Raw genomic sequence first — 26,718 nt, forward strand, 5'->3', positions numbered from 1 at the left:
TCAACTTCAGCAGAATCTAAGTGCCATAAGACAGGGCAATATTTGAAGTTACTTCTGATGGTTGGTTGTATAGTCTGTTTTCTGCTGCAATAACAAACCACCTAGAGATAACTTATAAGGAAAGATGTTTATTTTGACTCTTGGTTCTGGAAGCTGGGAAGTCAAAGAACAAAGCCCCTGGCATCCCATTGACTTTATCTTGTGGTGTGTCATATAAAGACAATCTAGTAAGGATACTAACCTAAGAAAAGCATTTTCACAATCAACCAATGTAGTAAAATGCCAGTTTTTACCTTGATATAAACATGTATATGATATGCTTAATAAATATCATAAGTATATGCCATGCATGTTACACACATTACACACACACACACACACACACACACACACACACACACACACACAGAGTACATAACTGTCAAACATTCTAAGAAGCAGGTCTAAGCCAGAAGTGGTGATGTGTAACTTTGATTCCAGCATCCAGGAGGCTGAGACAGGAGTATTACAAGTTTGAGGCCAGAGGAAGAAGCATTAAAAGGAGAAGATGGGAAGATGGGGACTATTCCCTCTGATCTGATAAAAAGCTAACACCATCAGGAATAAAAAACACTTTCCTCAAATTAAATAATACATCATAGCATTAATCAGCAAGTCCTCCCTGTGTCCTATAGGAATTTCCCACAAGAAAGAGAGCTTCAGCTCAAATGGTAGCTTCAAATTCAGAGCAAACAGGGTGCAATCCTTGAGATGCTTACAGAGGCAGAAATAAGACGAGTACATCCTCCGGGGATGAAAGCTGTTTTATTGTGTATGAAGAAAGACTTTTGAAAGTAGATACAAAACTTGGATGGAGGCTTTGTAGTTCCCCAAAGCTTTCATTGAAGCACCTGCAAAACTTTTATTGACCCATAGCTTTTAATCTGCACAGACTCCCGAGGGTGAATGGCAAGCTTCTCTGTCCCCATTTACCAGCTAGAGGAACTATGTACTGGGTACATTTTTGTTGTTGTTGTTGTTGTTGAGACAAGGTTTCTCTGTATGACAGCCCTAGCTGTCCTGGAACTCACTCTGTAGACTGGGTTGGCCTTGAACTTACAGAGATTCGCCTGCCTCATTTCTTTTGTTTTGAACAACATAAAACAAGTGACAAAACTAATTTTTCTAAGGATAAAAAAATATGATTTTAAGATGAATGAGTATGTGTGTGCATATTTAAACACACACACACACACACACACACACACACACACAAATGTAACTATAAAATAGGGAGGTTGGTATTCTCTCCAAAGGCTCTTGGATGGTTTCTAGAGGAAGTGCTTTCAGCAATTCCCCATCTCTGTATCATTCCACTTATTAAAAAAATATGTGGAGAGAATATCTGGGCACCTCCTTTTGATTCTCACATCAACTTGATGAGTGTTTCATAAGGTGGCTGTGCAGTGACTGCCCACAGGAAATCAGAAACAAGGGAATGGAGGTCATGCTGGTGCAGATGTGAGTGTGCATGGGATGGCCAGTGAGCCCTTTGAGAAAAGTCCTAGTGGCATCCATAGGAGACTCTAGACACCAGACAGGGAGGGAAGGTAATCTTGAACCCAGCAAGTGACTCACTGGTTCCCTTCTGCTCTGCACAACAAATGGAGATATGAGAATTCTCCAGTCTCCAGGATATTCCCCCTGTCTAGGTCCATGCTCAGTAGGCATAAATGATTTCCTGTGCAGCCAGTCCGTCAGTTCCTGGAGTTGCAACCTGATGGAGGAGTTCAGAGGCAGTTCTGATCATGTCCACTCAGAACCAGTTATTCCTTCAAACCAGAGGACACTTCTGCCTCAATGTTTTTACCTGCTCAGAAGAAAAAAAGGTCATAGTAGCTACTTGAGTGGATTGTGAGTGCTGGGGCATAAGGTATTGTAAAGCTCTAAGAGTAATCCAGGGATGAAGAAACCACTGCTTGTCAGCTGTCATCAACAACAGCCTCATTTTCTTTCTTCTTGTCATGGAGCACTGTGCATTAATACCAAGGACTTCCTGCACATTGTTGCAAAGGATCCTCAACGCAGAGTGGATGGCCTCATTCCTGTATGATAAATAAATGAAACCTTATTGCCAAACTGACTGTATTTGGAATTACCAAAGAAACACACCTCTGGGTTTCTCTCTAGGGAGTTTCCATAGAGGTCCAACAGAGTAAGGAAGACTCACCTTGAATGTATCTCAATGTACACGAGACTAGTCATGAACTAGAGTCCTAAAGTGAATAAAAAGAAACAAAGAGAGAAGCTGGCTGAGGACCAGCATTCATTTCTCTGCTCCCTGACTATGGAGACAACATAATCATTTGCCCCATACTTCTCTCACTGTGAATTCCCCTTAGGATGCGTTCTGTCTCCTCTATCCATGAGCTGAAAGAAACCCTTCCTTGAGCTGCTTTTCTCTAGCCTTGAGAAAAATACCTAATACAAGGAATTGCTAAGGTTTTCCAACTAGTGATTGACATTTTACAGGACTATTACATTTTGTATACATGTGCTGAAATGTCACACTGTAGCTTAAAAATATATACAATCACCTGGTGATTCAAATATGCATGCATTAAAAGGAAAATGGAAGGAAACCTCTCTAGTTGTGAGGAAACACCATCTAAGACAAACCCAAGTACTCCTCCACTTAACCTTGAGTTCCTTTAACCTTAGTGTGGTCCATGGTGCGTGGAAAATAGGAACACATGAACTTAAGTCAGGACACTCAGCATGGAAACACACGGGGAAATCGCCAGAAGATGCCCTTGGTGTCAGTCTTTGCAGGATTCTTTCATCCTCCCCTTTTTTTGTCATCTCTCTTTTTCTCTCTCTTCTCCTTCTTACTTTAGGGATCCAGTTAGTTTTAAACATCACTCTTCCCTAGTCATCCCTCTAATTTGTCCTTTTTTGTCTAACCTGTCACTCAGGTGGCCATTTGTCCCACAGGCAGCACACGTTCAGCATTTCCAAAGCTGTGGTTATTAGTTCTATCCAATTTTACTTTGGCCAAAGCTGCTCCTTCGATCACTTTTAATCTTTAGAGGTCTCAGGGAACCTCTCCCCTTCACACTGCGCTTCCTTACACACTTGTACATCACAGCTGCCCATGAAGTCTTTGTGAGTGTTCCTATTGTAGCTTCAATTTCTCTTCTTATCACTTGAGGGTGCCTGGAGACTGGGCTACTGTAACACAGCTTTTTGACAAGTGCTCTTTAAATTCATTTTCTATTGATGAAGACTTAAGTTTTGGGAGCAGAAGTGTGATATCTACTTAATGATTGCTTTTCTCTTTTCCACTATAGTGATGGCCTTGTTTGTGCAGAAGACCACAGTGCATCATCCCCAAACATGCTTCTTTGGCACAAATATTATTTCAGGTCATTTCCATAGAGACAAATACAGAGAAAGAACCCTTTTATAGGAAATGAACAGCTTCTAAGTAAATCATCTGTTGGAATTTCCCCTTCTCTGTACCTCAGAGAGTAGCATTACTAAATCACTAGATTCTTTTCGGTAGCAAGGGCACAGGCTTATATGACAAACATTATCCTTGCGTTTTTTCCTTGGTTTATTAGCACATTTTATCCTGCTGCAACACAGACTGCGTAAATTATAGACAACAGTTAATTTGGTCCTTGATCCTCCAAGTTGGAGACCATGATCAAGTGGCTACATCTGGTGAGTGCGGGTCTGTTATGTTATGACATCATAGAACGTTATCACATGATAAAGAAGCGTGAGAGAAGGTGGTGAGAATGAGGCCTGAATTTAGGGCCTGAATTTATCTTTTTGTCAGAATCTTTTCTCATAATAACTAATATATACCCACAATAGGGACATTAAACAATGCAGGAAGGCAGAATTATTTTATTGGCCAGCTTTTTATTACCTCAATGAAATGCCTGAGTAATGAGTTTTCAGATAAATGGACAGCACTAGAATATGTGAAGTAACACAGAGTCAGAAAAACCAATGTCATGTATGTTCTTAAGATTTGACTCTAGAATCTGAGGCAATTGAAGAGTAAAGTGGAAAGTAAAAAGAGACTATGATGGGGGGTATAGGACAAGAGCACTAGACAGGGGGACTGTAAAGTATGATTGCTCTGAAGGAGGAAATGGGAGAGGGACCACAGTCAGGCAAGAAGGAAAAAAGGAGGGACAAATAACACTACCCATGTTTGGAAAATCCATCGGGAAGTGTATTATTTTATGGCTGTTTAAAATTACATACAGTATATGCAAGTTGTGTGTGAGTGTGTGTGTGTGTGTGTGTGTCTGTCTGTCTGTCTGTCTGTCTGTGTCTGTGTGTCTATGATTTAACTGAAGTTATGTCTAGGACTTCAGGGGCAACATTGCTCCCCTTAAAAAAAAACGTAGACTATCAAGCAAAAACCCCATTCAAGGCGTGGGAACCCTCCTTTGAATTGTTTTTCAGGAGGGCCTAAGAAATTCCCAAAACAATATAGACAATTTCCATTGCTCTGGTGCCTTCCAGAAAAGGGGGGTAAGATCCTGTTACTGAAGATACCACACACTTTAGACACAGAATTTGGAAGAATGGATCTGGCTCTGATATGGAAGCCTCCTCACTGAAGACAGATAATATTGTTTTTGCAAGTAGCCATTTAAGATTTCAGTGGAGAAAATCAATCAAAGATCCTACCTGGCTGTAATGAAAATGAACCATAATGACCAGCATAGCAGGATATTCCAATAGGTACAACACTGGCATTTACATTCTTGGAGTAACTGGAAGCCATCTAATTGGACTTTAGCCCCCATAAATAAGAGGGGATTTGTGCCTGATACAGTAAATGTACCTAACTACCTGTGGCTGGTGAGGCTATGGAAATTAGAGGAGAAACTACTATTTCCACTTCCTATACCAGTATAACATCTAATTTCCTTCTGAATACCCATCCATATTCCCACATATGCATGTAGCTCTCATCCTTCACAAAAGAAACATCTTGAGACAGATGGGGATCCTTACAGAAAACCACAACTGGTCAAAATGCAGAGACTGACTGTGGGGTACACAAAAATCCAACTATTACATTTGTAACACAAACCCTACAGTGAAGGCTTGAGGACAATTTAGGAAGAGGGAGCATGAGGAGCATAGCTGGCCAGAGGGCCAAGACAAATGCCCTGAGACAGTCGCTTCTTAAAAAGAAAGAAAAAGGGACTCAAGGGACAGGGAGTAAAGGGTGAAGAGTGGAGGTAAATATGATCAAGATCAACTGTATGAAGTTCTCTAAGAATTAATTAATAAAAGTCTTAATAAAAGGAGATGGAATTTATGTAGCTGACAGATATTGAGGCTTGATATGAAGGTAAGATACTTGTCTTACTTCTTGGAAGGCCCTCTCTGCTGCATCATTGCAGATGCCTCTCAGCTGCTGCACTGGGTGGGGGGCCCTCAGCTGCTCCACTGGGGAAGTCCCTCAGCTGCTCCACTGGGGAAGTCCCTCAGCTGCTCCACTGGGGAGGTCCTTCAGCTACTCCACTGGGATGGGCTCTCAGCTGTTTCAAGTTGTGGGGGGGGATTGTAGGGGGTCGCTCAGCTATGGCACTCAGCTATAGAAAGACCATCGATTGCATCACTGAAAAGGGTCCTTCGCTACATCAGTGGGGAGACTTTTCAGCTGCATCATGTTGTAGCAATAGTGTTTGTGTGTGTGTGTGTGTGTGTGTGTGTATGTGTGTGTGTGTGTGTGTAGGTTAATCAGTTCTATTTGTTTATCTCTTGTTGATCTAACTTTAGTTACAGTGGCTTACCCAAGAAAGAGCAATAAACATGAAGAGAAGTTATTTTTACCCTACAGCTGCATTTCCTAGCCCCTCTTGCTGCTGGCTGTAGCAGTGTGGCTGAGATGATTGTGTTCCGAACAATTAAATGTGAATCAAAGTGATTTGCCCATCCCCTGACTTAATCCTTAAACAATATTTACATAACTGTCGTCAGCTTCCTCGCCTGGTCTGCAGGCTTGATATTAGTGACCACAGAACCTTTAAAGCCTTGTCTTGCCAATCATAAACCCAGTTGTCACTGGTATTAGGTCTCAAACCTGGGACAAATGGCTGAGGTGCCTATTTAACATCAAAACAGGACTTGGCTGCCAAGTTCTCCCAGCATCCCTCAGTCCCTACCTGTTACAGGATATCGCTGGCATACTCTGGTCCCTACCCTAAACTTCTCCAGGCCAGGGACGGGGCTACCCTTCCCCTAGATGGCCTTCCCTATAATCCAGTCATTCTAGTTACCCTATCCTTTTACCTACCCTTTACTCTCTTAGCGAGTCTTTTGGTCCCTGCCACCCTTCTTGGTCTCCTTCCTCTTCTCCCCTCCCCTTTCGCTCCCCCCTCTCCTCTCCCCACATGGCCTAGCACACGATCATGTTCACTATGGACACAGATGTCCCTGCCTCTGGCTATGCTCTTCAGTTTATATACAATGAAGTTTCTCCTCCACTGTACCTAGGAGCAGGTGTGCCCTTCCATTTTTATTCTGTATTTCATTCAACTGGCAAAAAAAAAAAATGCCCACTCTCCCTCTGGCCCACCTCATTCTGCTGGGCCTTTGAAAGCTTCTGTGTTCAACAGTCAGGCATGCCAGGATCTATGGAGCCACCTCCCTCTGGAATCCCACTTTTCAACCGAAGCAACTCATTGAACATTACCACAAACATGCCTTGACCCATCCCAGAAGATCCTACCAACTCACTGCGTGAGCTTCTGTCTCCTTTAAACCCCAAAGAAGCCTCTCTGTACTTTAGCCATGATTCAGTAGGTTTGTGACATCATGTTATAAACAATAGTATGGGGTTGAGAAATGCCCAGTTCACTTCCTTTTACAGCCTTGAAACCGAAAAGGCTAATAAATGCCTTCATTAAGAGGGAAAAAAAATCAAGTCTCACAAGACAGACTAGATAATTCTGCTAGGAAAGGGAGGAATGACTTTCCTCCATTTCTAATGACTCCACAAGGGAATAAAATGGGACACAGATAGGTTTCTGAATGACTGAACTGTGTCACTCGTTGTTTTAAACACCTACCACATCACTAGTGCTAATAAGTCCTGTCTCCTGGGGACCTGGTGGCATGGCTGGGACAGTAGATAGGCGAGTGTAGAAGGGCTGGTGTCCAGGTGAGTAGTTGAGATTCAGAGCAGGTGCCTAACCCAGCCCATGAAGGAACACGAGCACAGCTGAGCCTTTGAGCACCAGGAAGAGTTGGGGACAGAAAGGTGGCCACCAGAGTGGGGAAGAAGGGGTGTGCCTCTTGAACTTTTTATTTAATCAATAAACATGTTCTTCCTCTTGTTAAATGGAGGTTAAGGGGAAGTCATTAAAGATCTTAGAGCTCACAGTGACAGGAAGATGAAGTAAGCTGGAAGAAAGCCAAGTCAGAGGCAGAGGGACCAGTTCTGAGGCATGTTCTCTGCCTTCCTCCAGGATGAGGCATCTTCTAATTATAACCTGACCCTGAAACCACAGAGATGACACAGCTTGAGGGGTCCCTGTGTTGTCTGGGACTTCCAAAGGCTTGACAAGTCAAGGGAGTTGGTGCGTCCTCATTCTAATGCCTACAGTTCTAATGAATATACAAGGGAGTAAAATGAGACACATGTTAACATTGCTATGTCACCCATTGTTTGGAACCCGTACCCCAGAATTTACCAGAGGTCTCAGTCCAAGAGTGTGTGTAAGTTGACCTCTCTGGAGAGTGTCAGAATTCAGAGAGGCTTAACTCACTTGGCCTAGAGGGTGTGAGTCACAGTAAAGACCCATTAGTATAAGAGATTTCATAAGTGGACTGAGGGTGGGTGGGAATGGGAACATGAGTGACCAGATTGGGGGTAGGGGGATGGAGTGGGAGAGTACTGAAAGAGACGACTGGAAAGGGGGGAGCATTTCAGGGTTAGGCAAAAACCTGGCATAAGGGAATCTCCTAGGACTCTACAAGGATGACCCCAGCTAAAACTCCTAGCCTGAACAGGTCATCTCCTGTGACCAGATTGGTGCCTTGCCCAGTTGACATCAGAGAGGCTTCATCCACCAACCGATGGAAACAGATGCAGACCCACATCCAAACATTAAGTGGAGTTTGGGGAATCATGCTGAAGAAGGTGAGGAAGGATTGCAGAAACCAGAGGGGTCAAGGACAAAACAAGAAAACTCACAAATTCAGTTAACCTGGTCTCTTAGGGGTCTCACAGAGGCAGAACTGACAACCAGCAAACCTGCATGGGACTGACCAAGGCACTCAGTATATATGTTATATCTGTGTAGCTTGGTCCTCTTGTGGGACTCCTAATGGTGGGAACAGGGGCTGTCTCTGACTCTTTTACAGGCTTTTGGAACCCTATTCTTCATACAGGGTCACTTTGCCCACCCTTAATACTTGGGGAGGTGCTTAGTCTTACTGAAAATTGATATGCCATGTTTTGTTGATATTCTTGGAAGACCTGGCCTTTTCTAAACAGAAATGAAGGTGGATTAGGGGGCAGGAACAGAGGGATGGGGAGAAGAACTGGGAGCAGAGGAGGGAGGGGAAACTGTGTCCAGGATGTAAAATAAATAAATAAATGTATTTTAAAAATACTCATTAATATGGAAATAGAGAAAGACCCGAGTCTGTGACAATCACCTCTGTGACAATCACCTGCTAAATTAAAACTCATAAGGCAGGCATAAATCAATGACTATATGTTATCTTATTAATGACCTTAGTTGCTTATACATAAAACAAGAGGTAAAGAAAAAGAGCAGAGGCAGGACTACTCAGGGGGAAACAGAAACCCAGACCATCATGGGATTGATCAAGACCCCCTGAATGTGGGTGTCAGTGAGGAGGCCTAGGTAATCTATTGAGCCTTGGGTAGTAGATCAGTATTTATCCCGGGTATGCAAATGGACTTTGGACTCCCATCCAACAATGAGAGATGCACTCTCACCCTGAACTCTTGGGGGAGGGTCTAGGCCCTGCCCTGGTTGAAATGACAGACTATGGACTCCCCCATGGAGGGCCATACCCTCCCTGGGGAAATGAGGGGATACTGGGGGGCTGGTGGGAGGGCACTGGAGGAGGGGAGGGAAACAAAGAGGGGCCTGGAATTAACATGTGAAGCAACCTTGTTTCTAATTTAAATTTAAAAATTATGTATATATATACATATATATATATATATATATATATATGAAACCCAGACCATCTTAGAAAAAAATAACAAAAAGTTTGTCTTCTTCCCAAAGTCAGAGTTGGTAGCAAGAAAATGCCTCAGTGATGGTGGGACCAGCGATATGTTCATGCCAGGTCACTTCTGTTTCACTCTTTAGCTGTACAACCACAGGCAAGTTGCCGAATCCTTCTGAGTCATGGCTTCTTTATCTGTCAAATCTCTGTAAAACAATAATCATGGCCAACACTTCCTTTCTTTTATCCTTTTCCACTTTTCACAGTGGGTGTATATGCATGCACCTGTGTACTTATGTGAATGCATCATTTCCTGTGGAGGGGACACATATATGTGTGTACATGTGGATGTGGGGAGCAAGGTTGACACTGGCAACCATCCCCAATAACTCTTGCACCTTCTTCATTGAGGCAGTCTCTGGATCAGACCCAGAGCTCACCTACATGGCTGGTCCTCTGACCTAGCTTGATGTTGGACTCCTAAATTTGCTTTTTAAGGCTGAGATTATAGGCAGGCTGCCATGCCTACCTGGCATTTACTTGGGTTCTGGGCATCCCAGATCCAGGCCTCACACCTGCATAGCAAGCACTTTAAACCCTTAGCCATCTCCCCATCCCCTGGCCACTACTCTTAAACAACTGCTGTATGCTATCATTTATATCATCTCACAGTGTAAAACTCAGTGATACTCTGGATGTGTTTTGTGGTATACTGTGGTGATGCCAAGGTAATAGAACCTCTTACAATTGGTAGGAAATTATTAGGGCCTTGGTACTGAGACCCTGTGATAGGAGCAACCATGGCAATGTGGAATCAGTGACTAGGGTTTGGGAAGTAAGGTCACCCATGTACTTGGTATTTTCTGCATATGGTGTCTTCCTGTAGTCAAGAAGGCTTTAATGCAGTGAAACACCATGCTGTTTGGACCTTTCATTCTTGAAGATTTTGAGATTCCCAGTAATCATAAAGTACCCAGTCACAGGAATTCATTACAATAACAAAGTGGTAAGATGTGATAAGCTAGGAGTAACCAATCTCGGTCCATCACCAGCTCTCAGTCCTTTTTATTCATCTGTGAAATTAGCACGATAGCACCTCTGTCCTGTACAGAATCATATGTTCTCTCTCTTCTGCCTCTCACCTTTCTCCCTTCTCTATTCTATTTTTCTGTTCCCCCTCTTTCCCTTCTATTTATCCTCTTTCCCCTCTTCCTCCCTTCCTCTGTCTGTCTATCTTTACCTATCTTACTTTCAGAACATTGATAGATGATTGGTACATTGATAGGCAGGTAGCTAGATAAATAGATTCATTCATGTAAGTGTACCTAAATTCATACTTAGTACATCCTATGCATTCAAGGTTTCTTTGTTGTTGTTTTTGTTGTTTGTTTTGTTTTTTTGGGGGGGAACTGCCACTGTTCATTTTCTCATGGTATTTTTCTTTTGTTGTTCTTTGATACCAAAAACATGTACTTCGTGATTAAAAGGGAAAAAAACCTGAGAAGCAAATGGTAAGATTTTGTTAGAAATTTCAGACATGCTCATCAAAGAAGAATTTTGTTCCTCTTAATGGTGGAGAGGGAAAAAGAGAAAGTGGAAGAAGTGGGGGAGAGTGAGGGTTTCCTCTTCTCCTCTCCCTTTTTTCTCCTCCTTCTCCATGTACTCATTCAGCCAGCTTTGTCTACTCCTAGACATATGTTGACATAATAGACGACTCAGTGAGAAACTGGACTCTGGAGCCAAAGAATGTGGACTTGACTTTTGATTCTGCAACATGTTTTGTTACCTCTGGTAAATAATTAACTCTCTATTCTTCACTTTCATCATCTCATAAAAACGTACTGATAGTATTCAGTAATAGTATTTACCTCCTTACCTTTGTGACAACTGACACAAGCGAAGCACTTAGCAGAGGATCTGGGAAATAGTGATGGCACATCGCTGTCATTCCATATCCTTAGTGTTGAGTTCATTTTATACATAATATACAATGTCAGGAAACTACGACTTCCCCAAGATCATACATCAAGGAGCCTTCCACCAGTCTTCAATGAAGTCAACCAGCACAGACAGCCTTGGGAGTCAATGTGAACTATGTAGCTCCTAGAATGCTTTGTCTTGAGTCAATCAATCATCTAATATTCCAGTGCCCACAGCATCTGGTTCAGTGAGAACATTCCAAGGGGATGTTGGAGACTTAAGAGCTCCAGAAACTGTTGACAGAATAAGGAGCAGGAATCCTATAGAATGGAGCAGGGGTGCTGAATGCTAATAAGTGAGTCAGAGCCAACTCAGTGGTATCAATGGTAGAGGATGAGGGGAAGGACTAACTTACCCCAGGAAACCCATCTAAGATGCAACATACCAGAAAATGGGGCCTGCTGTCCCTGAGAACAGATTAATTGTAGGGTGTGGCCTAAGGAGGGAGGAATAGAGTACAGACTACAAAACTCTTAGCAGGACCTCAGCCTGTCCGATCCTCCTTCCACAGCCCAACTTCACCCTTTACTCATTGCTCAGAAGACATGGAGAAAGTCAAATGGCTGGTTAGGAGGAGCACTTGCTAGATTTGCTGTGATGGGAAGCAGAGTCTTGTCCTGAGAACAACCTCAATTGTCTCTCAGACTGAGAGTGATGGTCACAGCATCTGTGCCTCCCAAGCAGTCTTCCCTGAAATATCATGGGACTACTTCCACAGGGTGCTAAGGTGAACAAGCTGGAGTCTCTCATCCCTTTTCCATATACAGACAAAAAGGGTTATGGAGCCAGAGACATTTGCCCAGGGCCACCAGGCGGCTAGCATCGGGAATAGGCCCTGACCCAAGAACTAAGTTCACATGCTCATCCATGTTCTACATGTGGCAAACCGGAAGTCAAATCCTTGGTGGGTCACATTATTCTTCCCCGGCCTCATAACCTTTACCCCAATGGCACTAGCCAAGCAGGAGGACCAAAACAAGACTCAGAGACTTGGTCAGCCATAGCTGGGGCTGGGGTACAGGGTCTTGTGAGCATAGCATGAGAGAGCATGGTTTGAGTCTCTCTCTCAGCATCTGATGTCCCATAACATGTAGCATTCCTTGGATTCTTCGTGCATCACCTTTGTCTGACTGCATCTTCAGGAGGCATGCTCCTTGTCTGACTCTATGTCTAAATATCTCCTTTTGATATAGACATAGTCATGGTGAACTAGGGGCCACCCTGCTGGTTTCATTTTAGCGTGATAGTCTGCAATTTCCAAAGCAGTTCACATCCACTAGCACAGGGATTAGGACTTCAAGCACTGTTTTGGGTTTTGTTTGTTTGTTTGTTTGATTGTTTGTTTTTTGTTTTTTCCTCTTGCCAGGATTTGTTTGTGAGAATGTGTGTGGTGGGTCGGGTTGCAGGAGATTAAATCCAGAGTCATGTGCCTGGTAGGCAAACACTCTGCCACTGAGTTATATGGCCAGTCTTCTTTTCACTGTTTTTAAATAGGGGCACAGTGAATTGCCCAGGCTGGTTTGAACTTGCAGTCTTTCTGACTTAGACTTCTCAGCAGTCAGGATGTCCTACCAAGCCCTTTTTCATCAGTATTTGAAAGCTGTAAGTTAATCCACAACTTCAGGTCTAAGAACCAGAAACGCTGGTTGGAGCTTTTAATATAGAATGCACCCAGTAACCATCAGGACATCCTGTGAAGCCCCAGATTTTGTTTCCATGGTTTGATGGCACTGGGGTTTATTTCGTAAACAGGGGACACTGCTGATGTTAAGTTTAGGGGACCTAATTTTGAATCCTGAGATTTTGTTTTATATTTTTTCCAAGACAAGAGCCTCACAAAGATCCAAAAATGATTGCTATACAAAAAGAGGCTTTGCCCCATCTCAATAATGGAAAAAGTTACTTTTAATATTTTGTTGATTATTTTAATGCTGTTCTTTATTTTATTACTCTCTATGCTTTATATTTAATTTCCCACTCTCGTACACAGGAAAATACTCCCAAGCTTAATTTGGGAGCCTTCGTGCCTGTCCACAGAGAGTAGCCTGGTAGAAGGGTTTGCAGACAGCTTTCCAAAGCCCAAGCTGCAGGAGACATTCTCATTATTGTCTGCAGCCGTAGCCCGTTTAATCTTACACATTCAGGGTTATTTTGTTATCTGTGTGTTCCTCCCCCACTCACTTCCCAGCATCACCATCTGTCAGCCCAGGCCAACCCGAGCCCAGCCTCGTGCAGCTGTCTCCCAGGAGGTGACCCCAGGCAAGTCACCTGTGAGGGCCTGGTCAGAGTCTGGGCCTCAAGGCCCACTAAGGCCAACACGTGGCAGAGGAGCAGCATGGCCTCCATAATGGAACGTGTCCCCAGATGCCTTTGGGAAGAAGGTGTGCCTGCCTTGCACACACCATCCAGGCTGTAGTGGAGGGGCTTTGACAACGGAGCAGGGGAAACCAGGCACAAAGACAACAGCTGCACAGCAAGGCTGCGAGAGGGACAGCCTCCGTCACTGCACAGTCTTTCTTATTTATAGATGCCTTGGCTCTTTATGTAGCCCAGCTAAGGGCGCCTTTCCATAAATACCTAGAAACGGATGTTATTCTAGAACCTCCCGATAATATGCACAGCTGTAGAGGCTGTCACTGGGTTAACAGCCCCACTTTTCCTCTCATTGCTCCCTCCCCCAAATGTAGAACAGAAGATTAAAAGTACCTGTGTTTTGTTTTTGATGTTTCCATGCAAGAGAGAAATTCTATTTAAGAATGACATGCGTTTTGTTTTCGTAAATTTTTTTGAGAGTCAAAATGTAATTTCTTAGGGAATAGAAAATTAAGAAGCATGGCTACACCTTTGTCAAGGAAAGGCCGGGTCCTTTACTTGGGCCTTTCTCTAGGAGTATCTATTTAACCCCAAAACAGTTCTTTCCATTTTGAGGCTGCGTGTGGTAGCTCATTTCCCTGCAAAATATGACCTGCCAGACAGAACCCTGGATCTTTCTGACCCACTCACTTCCAGAGCTGCGAACAAGCCCCAGCCCCTAGCCCTCTGTTGTTTCTCTCAGTTTGTTCTACAGACCGGTAATTCTATTATCTGGCTGTAATTTGGCTCTGTGTCTCTCCAACATTCTTCCCTTTATTCTATCCCCTTTCTTTTTAATCGATTGATTCATCTGTAATTGGATTTTCTCTGGCTCTTACCAGCTATTAAAAGTAGCTGTGCCTGTGTGTATGTGAGTGAGTGTGGTTTTTAACTAGGCCATGCTTTCGGATGCCTTACAATCTTCATTCTGCCTGGAATCTCCAAGTACGAATTCAATTCCCTGGGCCCTAGGAAGGCATCAGGGATCAGTGGATTAAATAGAAACTTTAAAAGCAGATAGAAGCACAGCATGTTTTGTTGTGCTGTTTAAGAGTGACATTTATTAAGCTTGTACTGTATGCCAGAGTCTGTTCCAAGCACTTTATGAAGCATTAATAATCCTCACCACACCCTTTTAAGGTAAGCCTGATTATGTCTCCATTCTACAAATGAGAGCATGAAGTTTGGGACGGTGTAGGGATGGGGTAAGGAACTTGACCAAGGCCCCACACAAGCTAGTGGCCAAGTTCTTGTTGGAGATTCAGTGTTTTCAAGTTCTACACTACACATCCAAATCACACACTGTATGAGTGTGGATGGGGTTTGTTTTCCTCACCTCTTTCATATTTACCCAATTAGTAAAAGCTGGTTTCCTTTGCAAGGCAACTGTACTAAAGTCTCAGTAGGGGGTGTGCAGTGAGGCTAAGTGTCCAGTGTGCCCAAGTATAGGGACATTGTAGGCAACTAAGACAAAGCCTGCATAAGGCAGCTTGAGGAGGACATGAAGAAAAACAGAGTGGGGTTTCTGCTTGTGTTCATTAAGGTGCTGTAGTGTGTTTTGAAGGGACAGAAACAGAAACCAGGCAAATCCAAAGAGAACCACTGTATAGATCTGACTGTTGAGCATCAGTGGTACCTCAGAATCTAGAGTTCCACTCTGCATCCCTCCTTTTCCCTAATGTAACATGGCAGCAGGGTGTAGCCCCACTACCACTGAGGCTCTTCTGCAACTATTAGAGAAGGTCCTTTTTGTTCCTCACATGGACCACCTCTGCCAGAGCCACCAGGAAGTACAAAGTGGTTCTCAACTTCTCTCCATATTCAATTCTTAACCCATACCACAACAAAAGCATGGAGTAGATGCTCAGATTCCTATCGTATAGACTGGGAAACTGAGTCGTAGAAAGCTTTCATGACCTGACCAGGAGGCAGAACCAAGTCTCAGCACACACTCTCGTCACTGAAATTCAGGCATCCTTAGTTGTTTCCAAGTATAAGAGAAGAGACTGAGATGAGTGGGCAGGCTGCAGGAAGTGAGCCAGGCACTATGAAACAGAAATTGCTAGACAACAGATGTACCAAGTGGACACTAGGGAATGCTTGCTGCTCAAGCAATGCTTACATTGTATAAAATTTCTGAATTCTTTAATTATTTATCTATTTGTTTATTATTTTTATTGAAAATGGATTTTTCATATAATATATTCTGATTGCAATTTCCCTTCCACCTCATCACCCTAGTTCCTCCCGCCACCCCTCCCATCCAGATCTGTTCCCTTCCTGTCTCTTGTTAGAAACCAAACAGACATCTAAGGTATAACAAAATAAGATAAATTAAAAAAATCGGGATAGGTCAAAACAACCAAACCATAAAAAGAACCAAAAGAAAATAAAGTACAAGAAATGAATATAGATTCAGAGAAACACACATTTCCATACTCAGCAATCCCATAAAACATAAAACTAGAAGCCACAATATATGTCTGAAGGGCCTAAAAGGTAGAAAAACAACAACTAAATGCCCAGACTTAACATTGTGAGAAAAAGAACCTCCAAAGGTGCCATGTACTGCTGGGCATGGGGCCTACCCTTGAAAGTAGTTTGTTTCCCTCGTGAGACTCCCTCACAGAAAACTAAGTTTTCATCTGCAAGTGGCTGTCAGTTGGAGACAGCATCTGGGTTAGGAGCAGGATGTGTCTGCTCCTCCTTTCAGCTCGAGGAACCCTGTGTATGTTGTCACACTCTCTCTGTGTGTCAGCACTGCTGTGTCTTGAAGGCTTTGAGTAAGGGGAATACTCTTTCATTGCTGATAGGAGTGCGAACTTGTATAGCCACTATGGAAATCAGTGTGGCCATTCATCAGAAAGATGGAATTTATCTCCCTCAAGATCCAGCTATACCAATCACAGGCATATACCCAAAGAATGCTTCATCCTAGTTCAGAAACACTTGCTCAACCATGTTCATTGCTGTTCTATTCATAATATCCAGAAATTGGAAGTCTGCTAGATATCCATCAATAGATGAATTGATAAAGAAAATGTGGTACATTTATACAATGGAATATTGCTTAACTGTTAAAAAAATGAGTTTGCAGCCAAATTCCATAAAATGGGTGGAATTAGAAAAAAACATGCTGAGATAACTCAGACCCAGAAAGATAACTATTGTATGTATTCACTTATATGTGGATGTTGGCTGTAACATCATTGATAAGCAAGCTACAATCCATAGAACCACAAAAGTTAAGTAGAAAGTATCTGACTCCATTTCTTGAATGATCCTGTGGGCAACTTTGCAAGGCTATTGATGAGATAATGCATGTGAAATACTTACTGCATTTCACTGACCTGGTATTTCATAACTTCATAATAGTTATTACTATTGAAAAGAATGTTTAAGTATAACCTACATGTGCAAAGTTTATGCAGGTGTTAAATATAGTTACCAGATTCCTTTTATATCAGATTAAGATATTTTTTGATATTTTAATTAAAATAGTATTACATCACTTTCCCGCATCTATTTCCCCCTTTCAACTCCTCCCTTTTCCTCCCACTGTGAAATTGAAAGCCTTTTCTTTCATATTGTTAAGGTTACAGTTATATATTTGGGTGTGTGTATATTTATATATATATTGATATATATATTAATATATGTATCAATAATAAAGATCCTAGAAATTCTGAGTGGAACTAGTCCCAACACTATTCAAAATGGCATAGAGCACAGCTTAGACCATCGCTCAAGGGGTAGGGCCAGAAATTTAACTCTGCTATGAAACTGCAGAGCGATGGCATTTTGTACCTGCTAGAGTCTGGGAGACTCCATAGCCGGCATTTGTAAAAGCGATTTGGTAAGGACCGCATTCACTATCAGTTAAATCCCTTTGAATCTTTTTTTTTCCAGGAAATCCCCCAAAGAATGTGCAAAATTCTGCAGATTTGGAGATTTGTCCCTCAAGCCATGCAGTCTTAAAAATGTAACAGTCCTTTTGAAGTGGAGACGGCATGTGTGTATTAACTCTAGTATGACTGAAAAAGGACAGTCCAAATAGGCATGGCGGTATACTCTTTTAATTCCAGCACTTGAGAAGTAGAGTCAGGAAGAGTTCTGGGGCTGTCTCTGACTCTTTTGCCTGCTTTGGGAACCTTTTTATCTGCCTAATAGGTTGCCTCATCCAGCCTTGATATGAGAAGGGTACATGCCTAGTCTCATTGTAGCTTCATATGTAATGTTTGGTTGACACCCCTAGGAGAATTGCTCTTTTCTGAAGGGAAATGGAGGAGGGGATCTCAGCGAGGCAGAGAGGTGGGGGGAGTGAAAGGAGGGGAAACTGTGGCTAGTATGTAATATATGAGCGATTAATTAATAATTAAACAAACAAACAGCCTTGCCTAAATAGTTCCAGGCCACTTACCATTACATAGTAAGACACTATCTCAAAAGACAAAACAAGTTTAGCTGGATCGCTGAGTTGTTCTTTGAAATCAGGTATGACTGTAACAATTTACATTTGCAACTGTGAAGAGACCAGTCAGGAGCATGGGACTGCTCAAGAACACCTTGGTTATTATTAACTGGGAGATGCCTGGGGCAGGAAATGGGCATAGCTGAAAGTAGATATTTGAATTCTGGAATTTGATAATAGGGTTGCCTAACCTTGTGAGTATAATAATAAAAAACATGAAATATACATGCTAATAAGGGAAATTTTTAGGATATTCAGAAAAAATGGGGACAGTTGTAAAAAGGGTTGTCTGTTCTTTATAAATTAAGTGAATCAACTAGGGGAAAAATCAGGAGGAAAAGATAAGGAATATTCCCAAGGAAACAAAATAATATTCAACAAATTTGGTGAGGGGTAAATTATGGCACAAGTTAGCAACTCAGACCTAGTTGATGAAACAAAATGACCATGTCTAGAATGTCCTAGAAAAATATGTACCATGTTGTAAACTATTTCTGAGATTAGAGGTGGTTTATGTTTTTATTTTGCTTCTCTAAGGGAGGGAGAAAAAAAACTGGCAAACAATCTTGAGGGCAAGCGAGGGTATCGGACACACAATTTTCGGTTTACACTTTCAGCTAGGTACAGGTGAAATCGCCCGCAAAGTTCTCATGGAGACCAGTGCCAGCTGGCTGGAGAAGGTCACCCATAGCAAGCAAGGCTGCTCTTGTCCCAGCCTTTAGGCTCCCTCTTGACAGTCCTCCTTGCTTCCCCCTCCACTGAAAAACACAGGGACTAACCTCCTGATGCAAGTGGCACACAGAGCCTGCCACACGATAACTCTCTGATAAAAGTCAGCCAAGTGCTTCTCTTTGCCTCCAGATTTCTCAGCTCTTCGACACATGAGTTTGGGGTTCGTTAGTTTTGTTCTACTGATATGTACGGAAATCATACCATTCCAAGCAGGGGAAATGTGATACTTGCAGACTCCCTGCCATGTGTTAGATATGTTTCTGGTGGTATCGATGTGCTATGCGGACTTAACACAGAGTAAGGGGCACAGGAGCTAAGTCTTGGGGTCTGCCTGTGTCAGAAATAGCCAGGCTAGCAGGCCAGATAATGTCAACTGACTGAGGCCAGGGTATGTATGAGTGTCATTGTGTCTGATGCCCGAGAAAGAATCAAGCTAATTCTCTGCAGCCTTCCCCCACTCTTTGTTCCTACAAGGTGCTGTAGCCAGCTAATTATCAAACTGAACCATAGGGTTCTGGAACAGCACCTACAAAATCAAATTGATCATCTGCCAAATGACTCCTTTACTAAATTGCCAGTGCTCCGTTCTGACCTACTCCGTGGAGGAAGAAGCTCCCACTCCCCCGCCCCAGCATGCATTCACACCACGTGCTAGAAACCATAATATGAGTGAGAAAGTGGGAGGGGTGGGAGAGGGAGCAAGCCTTTTTCCCTCACTGGTCTTCCAACCAGGAATAGCTCCCCTGCCTTCCCCCTCCCCCAGCCCTGCAGTTGGTCCCATTATCGCTTCCACCCTAGCTAATTATAGTCACTGATTACCTAACATCAAGTCCTACTGTCACCTGCTTTGGCCTGACAGATTATGCCATCTGGGCCACGTGGCCAGGGTGCAGGAAGCATGAGAGGTCACAGAGAGGGGTAAACAGCACTAAATGGGAAGAAATGTGTTTATAGCCCCGACAGCTGACTGGGCCATTAGAGGGGCGTTAGCTGCAGTGTTGCCAGCTGAAGCCTCTCTCCAGGGGCCTCACCACCCAGCGCTATTAGCTAATGGGATGTGACTGCATGTTACTGTTCAGGTTCCAATCTTGGCCATGCAATGGGACTGCACCCTCTCCTAAAAAGGAAAAGAACAATGGCCCAGGAGAAAGTCACGGCTTGCAGTTTCACCCACATCAGAATATGCCTGGAGAGTGAATGGTCAGTAGTCTGAGACTGCACAGATCAGGTCCCTTTGCCACGTCCCCTGCTCACTGATATTGTTTTCGTTATACACACAAAGCCCGTTTATGAAACTAAGTAGATTCTAGGTGGTGACTCCAATTTATTAACTACTTTTATTAACAGCAGCGCCTATGTCTGATGTCCACATGCCGGAGTGTGACCTGGAAATCTTATTAAGATGCAGGTTTTTAATCTGTAGGCTTGGGGTGGGAGGTGGTGCAGGTTCTCTCTTTATAAGGAACTCCCAGAGGAATCTGGCCTGCTTTGAGTAGCCACAAAGCAGTCAGTGAATGGAATTCAACGACTAAATTAACATTAGGCAGAAAACCTACACAACAGTATTTCTAAATCTATGCAGAAGAGAACACTCCCAGACAGTCGAATCAACTCTGCTTAGTGCCCCTGGGAACTCAGTGCCCAGGATTAGCATACTGCAGGAGAAAATGCCTCCAGTGGCCAGTTCCAACTTATATGTGAACAGCTTGCATTCTACTGAAAGTTTGGTGTTCTAGGACCTAAATTTTTATGGCAACTCTTACTGAAGATTCACTACCCTGATTGCTTAACCAGCCCATTAACTTCTTGATTTGCAAAATGCCCTCTCACCCAGGCCTATTCATATGAAATCACACACACACACACACACACACACACACACACACACCAGTTTGAGAAAGCCTTCAAGACTGAAGCAATGCCCTTATGACATGCTGTCATAAAATAAGGGCATGTGGGCACTTGGCTTCCTCTGGCGGCTTCTAGCTTTCCCCTCCTCCTAGGCTGAAGAGGAAATAGAAACAGCTGAGGAAAAGGCAGACAAGAACCCCACAGGAGTGAGGAGTTAAGGACTGAATATGAGGGAGCTCAGAAGGGAGGCCTAATGTAAAGTGTATGAAAAAGAGATCTTCAAGACTGACTTGCTTCGAGTGTCACAGAAAAACGGTTTGCCGTCCAGCAACCCAAAAGTGATTTTTCCAAGACAGAAAGGAGTAGACTATGTGACCATTACGTAGAAATCTAAAATAGAAGACCAAGAGAAAGATACCATGTGATCACTTCTGTGTTTTCAGATGTATTTATGTGCCCCCGTCTTCGTGTTATGGCACATCCTTTTAGGGGACTATATATAATATTAGTGATTAAGAATGTAGACGTTGTGAACTGGGGGCGGGAAGCTGCATGGAAGAGCTCTTGCTTCATAAGTACAAACACTGCAGTTGGAGTCACAGAACACACATGTAGTGCTTTGGCACAGTGCCACGGGGCTGTAATTACAGGTGGCTGTAATCCTAATTCATTTGAGGCATTCCAGGAGAAAGCTGGCTGTCTAGATTAGCTGAATGCATGAGTTCCTGGCTCAGTAACAGAACTCGACTCAGTAAATAAAGTGGCAAGTAATCAAGAAAGATACCCAATATTAGCCTCTGTGCCTTCACATACATGCAACATCCATAACACACACTCTAACATGCATATACAAACACACACATATACATGCATGAGTGCATGAGTGCCAGTTCAATCCCTTCTTGAAAGCTCATAAGGATTTCACTGAGATGATGCTTTCGAAGCACCTAGCACATTGGTTCAAAGCACTCACGGATGGGAGCTATTATAATACAGGAAAAGAACCTGGGAAGAATAACAAACTATTTCTTCTTCACAGGCCTGGGTATTTATTCTGACTTATCTGACATTACTAGGTTATGTGACTGTCTCCCTAAAGGGCAAAGAGTCATCATTTTGCTATATGCAGCTCTGCATAATGAGGCAATACCAACTGACTACCCTCCTTAGTAAACAGTTAGGTGCCTAAAACATTTTTTCCTGGAAAACTTGGAATGCAATATCACTCTATCAGCCCCATAGTATTCATGGTCACCACTCTAACAAAAAGAACATTTGTTGAAAATAGAATATGCATCCTTGGAGCCAACCAATCAAAATGTGTACACACAGTTCTTAGGGAACACAGCTGAGCAAACAGTGGGTGCCTCTGTGTTCATTGGAAGAAGTAGCTGTTTCTCCCAACTGGAGGAGCCCCAAGCAAGCAAAACAGAGGCTGTGTTCCAGTTCCCAATCACTCATGTGAGGGTCCAGTGCTGGGCACATATCCCACCATGGTCACTGGTAGCCATGATAGCAGGCTGACAGAAAGGATACGTGCCTCTCTAACAGAGAACTCTGTTAAACTGTCGCACGTAGGGAGTACTGACATAAAATGTGGAGTAGGTGAATGAATTCATGAATAAATGGATTGATGGATGTTACACAATGACTATTTTTTCTCAGACTGACTTTGGATTTAGTCAAGTCACCCTCTGTGTTTCCTTAATGTTCCTCCTGGTATCCTTTGAATCCCCATATAGAAAGTTCTCATTTTATTTCTCTGTGGCTATGGGTTATTGAGAACTGTAGCTTGTTTCAGCAAGTTGATTTCCTGATGTGCAGGATTCCAAGGCAGATGAAACTTGGCCCTGGGAGAGCTTTTATGTAAAATCTCTTTTCTGCTTTGGCTGAGAAGTTCCCAGCATGCCTTTGTCTCTTTCTCACACTTTTAAGTGAAGACTGTAATATACCCTCTACTTCAGGCAAACAGAGGCAGTGATTACTGGCAGCCTCACTTGGGTGTCTCATCAAGAGGATGGTGACAAGCGAGATCTGACCAGCATTACCCAAAGTACTTCAGTAGGTGCTCTGCTATCCTGCTGTACACGGATTTCTGTAGAGCAGATCAAATAAGCCCATCACCTGTTACAATTACCAGGTAAACAGGGCCATTCCACCAAGGACTCCAGCCTCTTGATCCTGGCCTAGAGATGTGAACTGCTACACATAGGCTTATGGCCATGTTGAAGACTTCATTTAAAACCCTCTGAGGTCCATAGATCCTAGGACCAACAGTATCATTGCAAGATATGACTCTAAATGCTGTGGGCCTGTCCTTTTCTTTGCAACTGCACAGTATTGCGGTATTGTCTCTGGCCTCATAAATCTACTATTAGAAAAATCTTCCTTGCCGGGAATTCTATATCTACTCCTGTTGAGCTTTCCTTGGATTTCTACCCCCACCTCCAATAATACTGGATCCAGACCACATCTCTGGTGGAATGTCATCAGCACCTCTCAGACTGTACTGCCATGCCTTCCCAGCTAGACATGAGAGATCTATCAGTGAGAAAGAAGTTCATTTATTCATCTATTTCCATATAACATGGCAAACAAAATTCTCAAGCTTCAAAGTCACAGGCCTCATTCTCCTTCAGTGCCTGTAACTATCCGGACTAACGTAAGTTTCCTTTCTTTCCAAATCTCAGATTTTCTGTCTTTAAAGTGTGTGTGTGTGTGTGTGTGTGTGTGTGTGTGTGTGTGTGTGTGTGTGTGTGTGTGTGTGTAATATCTATGACCTATCTCTGAGATGGATTGATGTGTCTAGCACATGAAACACAGCCCTCTCCTCTGATGTTATCATGAGGGAATACAGGAAGGATCTAGAGAATCACAGTGGCTTGCTGGTAGCTGTAACTTGGTCTGTGAAGGGAGGCTAGGTAGAGACACAGCTGGATGGCTCACCCTGTTTGAGGTGATCAAAGGCTTCCAGTACCATGTCAAGGAGTCTGGGCAGGACTGAGGACAAGAGCATCCACCAGGAGGGATTGATCAGGGGAGACTGAGCTGATTGACACCTTAGAGACTTCTATACTGCTGTGAGAACAAAGGGAGATCATAAAAGAGAAGTCAGGGACAATTGTAGTCTTCTGACCCTGCAAGGTCTCAGGGGCAGGGATTTATTTCACAGATGTTTCAAGGCAAAAGACACTTAGTCCTTGCCCTTGGGAAGTTCATGGTTTACTGGGGCCCATTTCTTAATAAAGAGAGCTGGGAGGGCAGAAGGAAGGAGAATAATGGTGGAAAAGATGTATGTCCCAGAAGCTAAAGAAAGCAGTGGTGTCTGATCGTGGTGGAGACGAGGCCCAGGAAGCCCCAGAGAAGAGAAGGGCTGTAAGGCTCCTTCCTCCCAACTGGCCCAAGTGTAACTGTCTGGACATCCTAATTCAGGCCAGCGGCATCATATGCACTGAACAATAAGGATTCAAGACTCCTTCTTGAGGCCAGAATGCCTGATGTTCCAAAAGTCTCTAAGCCCTTCTCACACAATCGCTGATCCCTACCACCTACCTTCCTCTGCTATCCTGGCAGTATGAACAATTATGTGAAGATAAGAAATTATTTCCTTTTCTTTTTATCTACCCATGGATAGATAAAACCTGTTTGAAAAGTTTCTTGGAGAGCCATTTTTTTTCAGACAACAGGATCTCTGAAATGAACTGGAATTTAATGTCATTCCATTAACATTTCGGGAAATGCCAGCAAGAAGCTCCAACTGATAATTACATACAAGAGGGAACAAATTGGGTGTGTTTGTCTCACACAGGTCTACCAGACCCCCCTAAATGCTTCAGAGTAGATTGTGTCATCAAAAACTATTTGAAATTATCCTGTCCCCACTATTATAGATTCAAATGGCATTTACATTTGGCCAAATGGTCTCTAATTGAGCTGCCCATTAAGTGACTGCATGTAGAGGCAGTCATGACATAAAACCTCATTTGCAAGCTGCAGACAGGAAGGTGGTGATTAGTTCTAGAAGGTGAGAAGCTCGCGAGATCTCCTCTAGCTCTTTCAGAAAGTACAGAGCGATAGGTTTGGCAACGGAGACATACATGTAAATGTAGCCAGTGATGGCCCTGTTCTTGTTCACAGTGCCAGCGATAACCCCATCCTTGCCCACCTTGCTCACAAAAGCCCACCATTCCATGTAACTTCACAGATCACTGTCTCATAAGCCACTGTGATCTCTGCACCACCTTTGAATGAACAGTACAGGTGCTCTGCTGTGCTCATTTCACAGCTGGGAAAACTAAAGTCATAATTCAAATGACTCACCAACGTCATTCGACAAGCACAGGAAATGGCCATGTTAGAGACAGAACTTCCTACCCCCACTCCTGGGGCACCCACAACACTATGGGACCAGTCTAAGACCTTTAGTAGTGACAGTACAGAGGGATAGGTTTGGCAATGGAGACATACAATGTAAATGTGGCCAGCACATCTCCAGATATGAAAACGACACCACAAAGAGGAGGTGACCTGAAGCAGACCTGTCACAGGGAGCCCAGGGGAAGGCCATAGGGAATGACTGGATGTGCAGTCACTGACAGAGTCCAAGTAATGGCATATCCTGTACTGTTTAGAAAATAATGACAAGAAGAATGGCTGTACATGGAAGCAAGTCACCAGAGTTTTCTGAATCCATAGATGCAGAGCGAGCAGACATGGAGCGACAGCTGCATTGGTTTTTGAAGGAGTTCCTAAGGTGCCATTGAGAATGCTCGCACTGTTTGGATGGTCAGATTCAAAGCAAGAAAGAGGTGTTAAGCCCAGAGCAGCAGCTTGAGGGCCCTGTGAAGCACACAGACCCAAACCTATCTTGTCCCACCCAGGAGTGTGCTGATGAAGGTGCCTGCTAGTGCAGTCTGTGAGAGAGATTTTGAGAACAATGGGAGACTCTGCTAAGACCTGAGCGCTCCAGAGTTCCTGTTAGACTTGGGATAAAATGTCAATGCTTAAAAGGTTTCACAATAGCTGGTAAAGTTCAGCGCTGGCTCCTTCCACCTTATCTCTTGTCACCAGTCAGACCTTCACATAGGTTCACTGACACCCCACACACATCTCCCCAGCTGTCCACATAATAAACTGCTTCCTCACTTCCTCTGCCATGGCTCATGCTCTTGTTTTCAGTCTGTTCTTTGTCCAGGTTTCATTTCCTCCCTCCTACCCCAATTGTTTACCTCTTAGTGGCCCTTCAAGTATCAGCCTACAGGTCACTTTCCGAGGCAGTAGCTTAGTGCAGCTCTGCTCTTCCGTGACTAGGTTTGTGTGCCTTCCTCTCCCACCTCTGTCTGCATTTTCCCAGCTCTCTCTGTAATTGCCTCATTCTCATTCCGTCCTCACCACCCGGCAATTACCGAGTAGAAACAGCAACTGCTCTCATATTCACTATGGTAACCTCAAGCCAGGCACTGCAGTATTTTGTTGAATGATAGAATAGATTATTTTTTAATTAAGTTAGCCAGTGGTAAACTCCACTAAACAACACAAAAGAAGGACTTGCTCCTTTACAGGTGTTAAGTTCAGTTGGCTTGAGCACCACTAAGATCCCAACTGGACAATGCCCCTATGTCATCTGACATAATAGCACATTAGACTCAAGATTCTGCTGGAAAAAACAAGTGAACAGGCATCCTATTTACAGATGTCTGTCTTAAAGAGGCTTATTTCTATCTGGGTGTGATCCAAGGTACTGAGGGCTTTAAATAATTGGGAAAGACATTATCTTTGGAAGCTAAAATCCAACCCTTGAATACCTTGGTTCTTGCCAAGTATCTCCCACAACCCACATTAAGTGGATTATCCTGTCCTTAATCACATGCTAAATGCCTGCATCTGTGGCTGGCATCAGCTGAGTGTGTGGCAGCTGCAGTCACCACTGAACCCCCCCCCAGTCCCTGCTGTCAAAGCAGAAAGCAATGGGTGAAGATCTCCAAGCAGTAGGTGGGACTCAAGACTACAAAGGTTAAGGTCTCTAGGCAGTCATCCATTCAACAGGAGTTAATGGTCAAGTGTATCCTAGGTGCAAAAGAGAGAAGTCGGACATATCTCATTCT

At 43.4% G+C, this 26,718-nt stretch overlaps 1 long non-coding RNA gene across 1 annotated transcript; it reads right to left on the bottom strand.

Annotated features, from left to right (window-relative positions):
- Positions 1–1,998: 1,998 nt before the first annotated feature.
- LOC121140806 lies at positions 1,999–25,951 on the bottom strand. The gene is made up of 2 exons (XR_005877727.1): positions 25,843–25,951; positions 1,999–2,084 (listed from the first exon to the last, which is right to left on the bottom strand). It is a non-coding gene; the product is annotated as an uncharacterized LOC121140806 (long non-coding RNA).
- Positions 25,952–26,718: the final 767 nt, after the last annotated feature.

This window comes from Mesocricetus auratus, unplaced genomic scaffold (genome assembly GCF_017639785.1).
Source record: "Mesocricetus auratus isolate SY011 unplaced genomic scaffold, BCM_Maur_2.0 Super-Scaffold_100006, whole genome shotgun sequence".
NCBI lineage: Eukaryota > Metazoa > Chordata > Mammalia > Rodentia > Cricetidae > Mesocricetus > Mesocricetus auratus.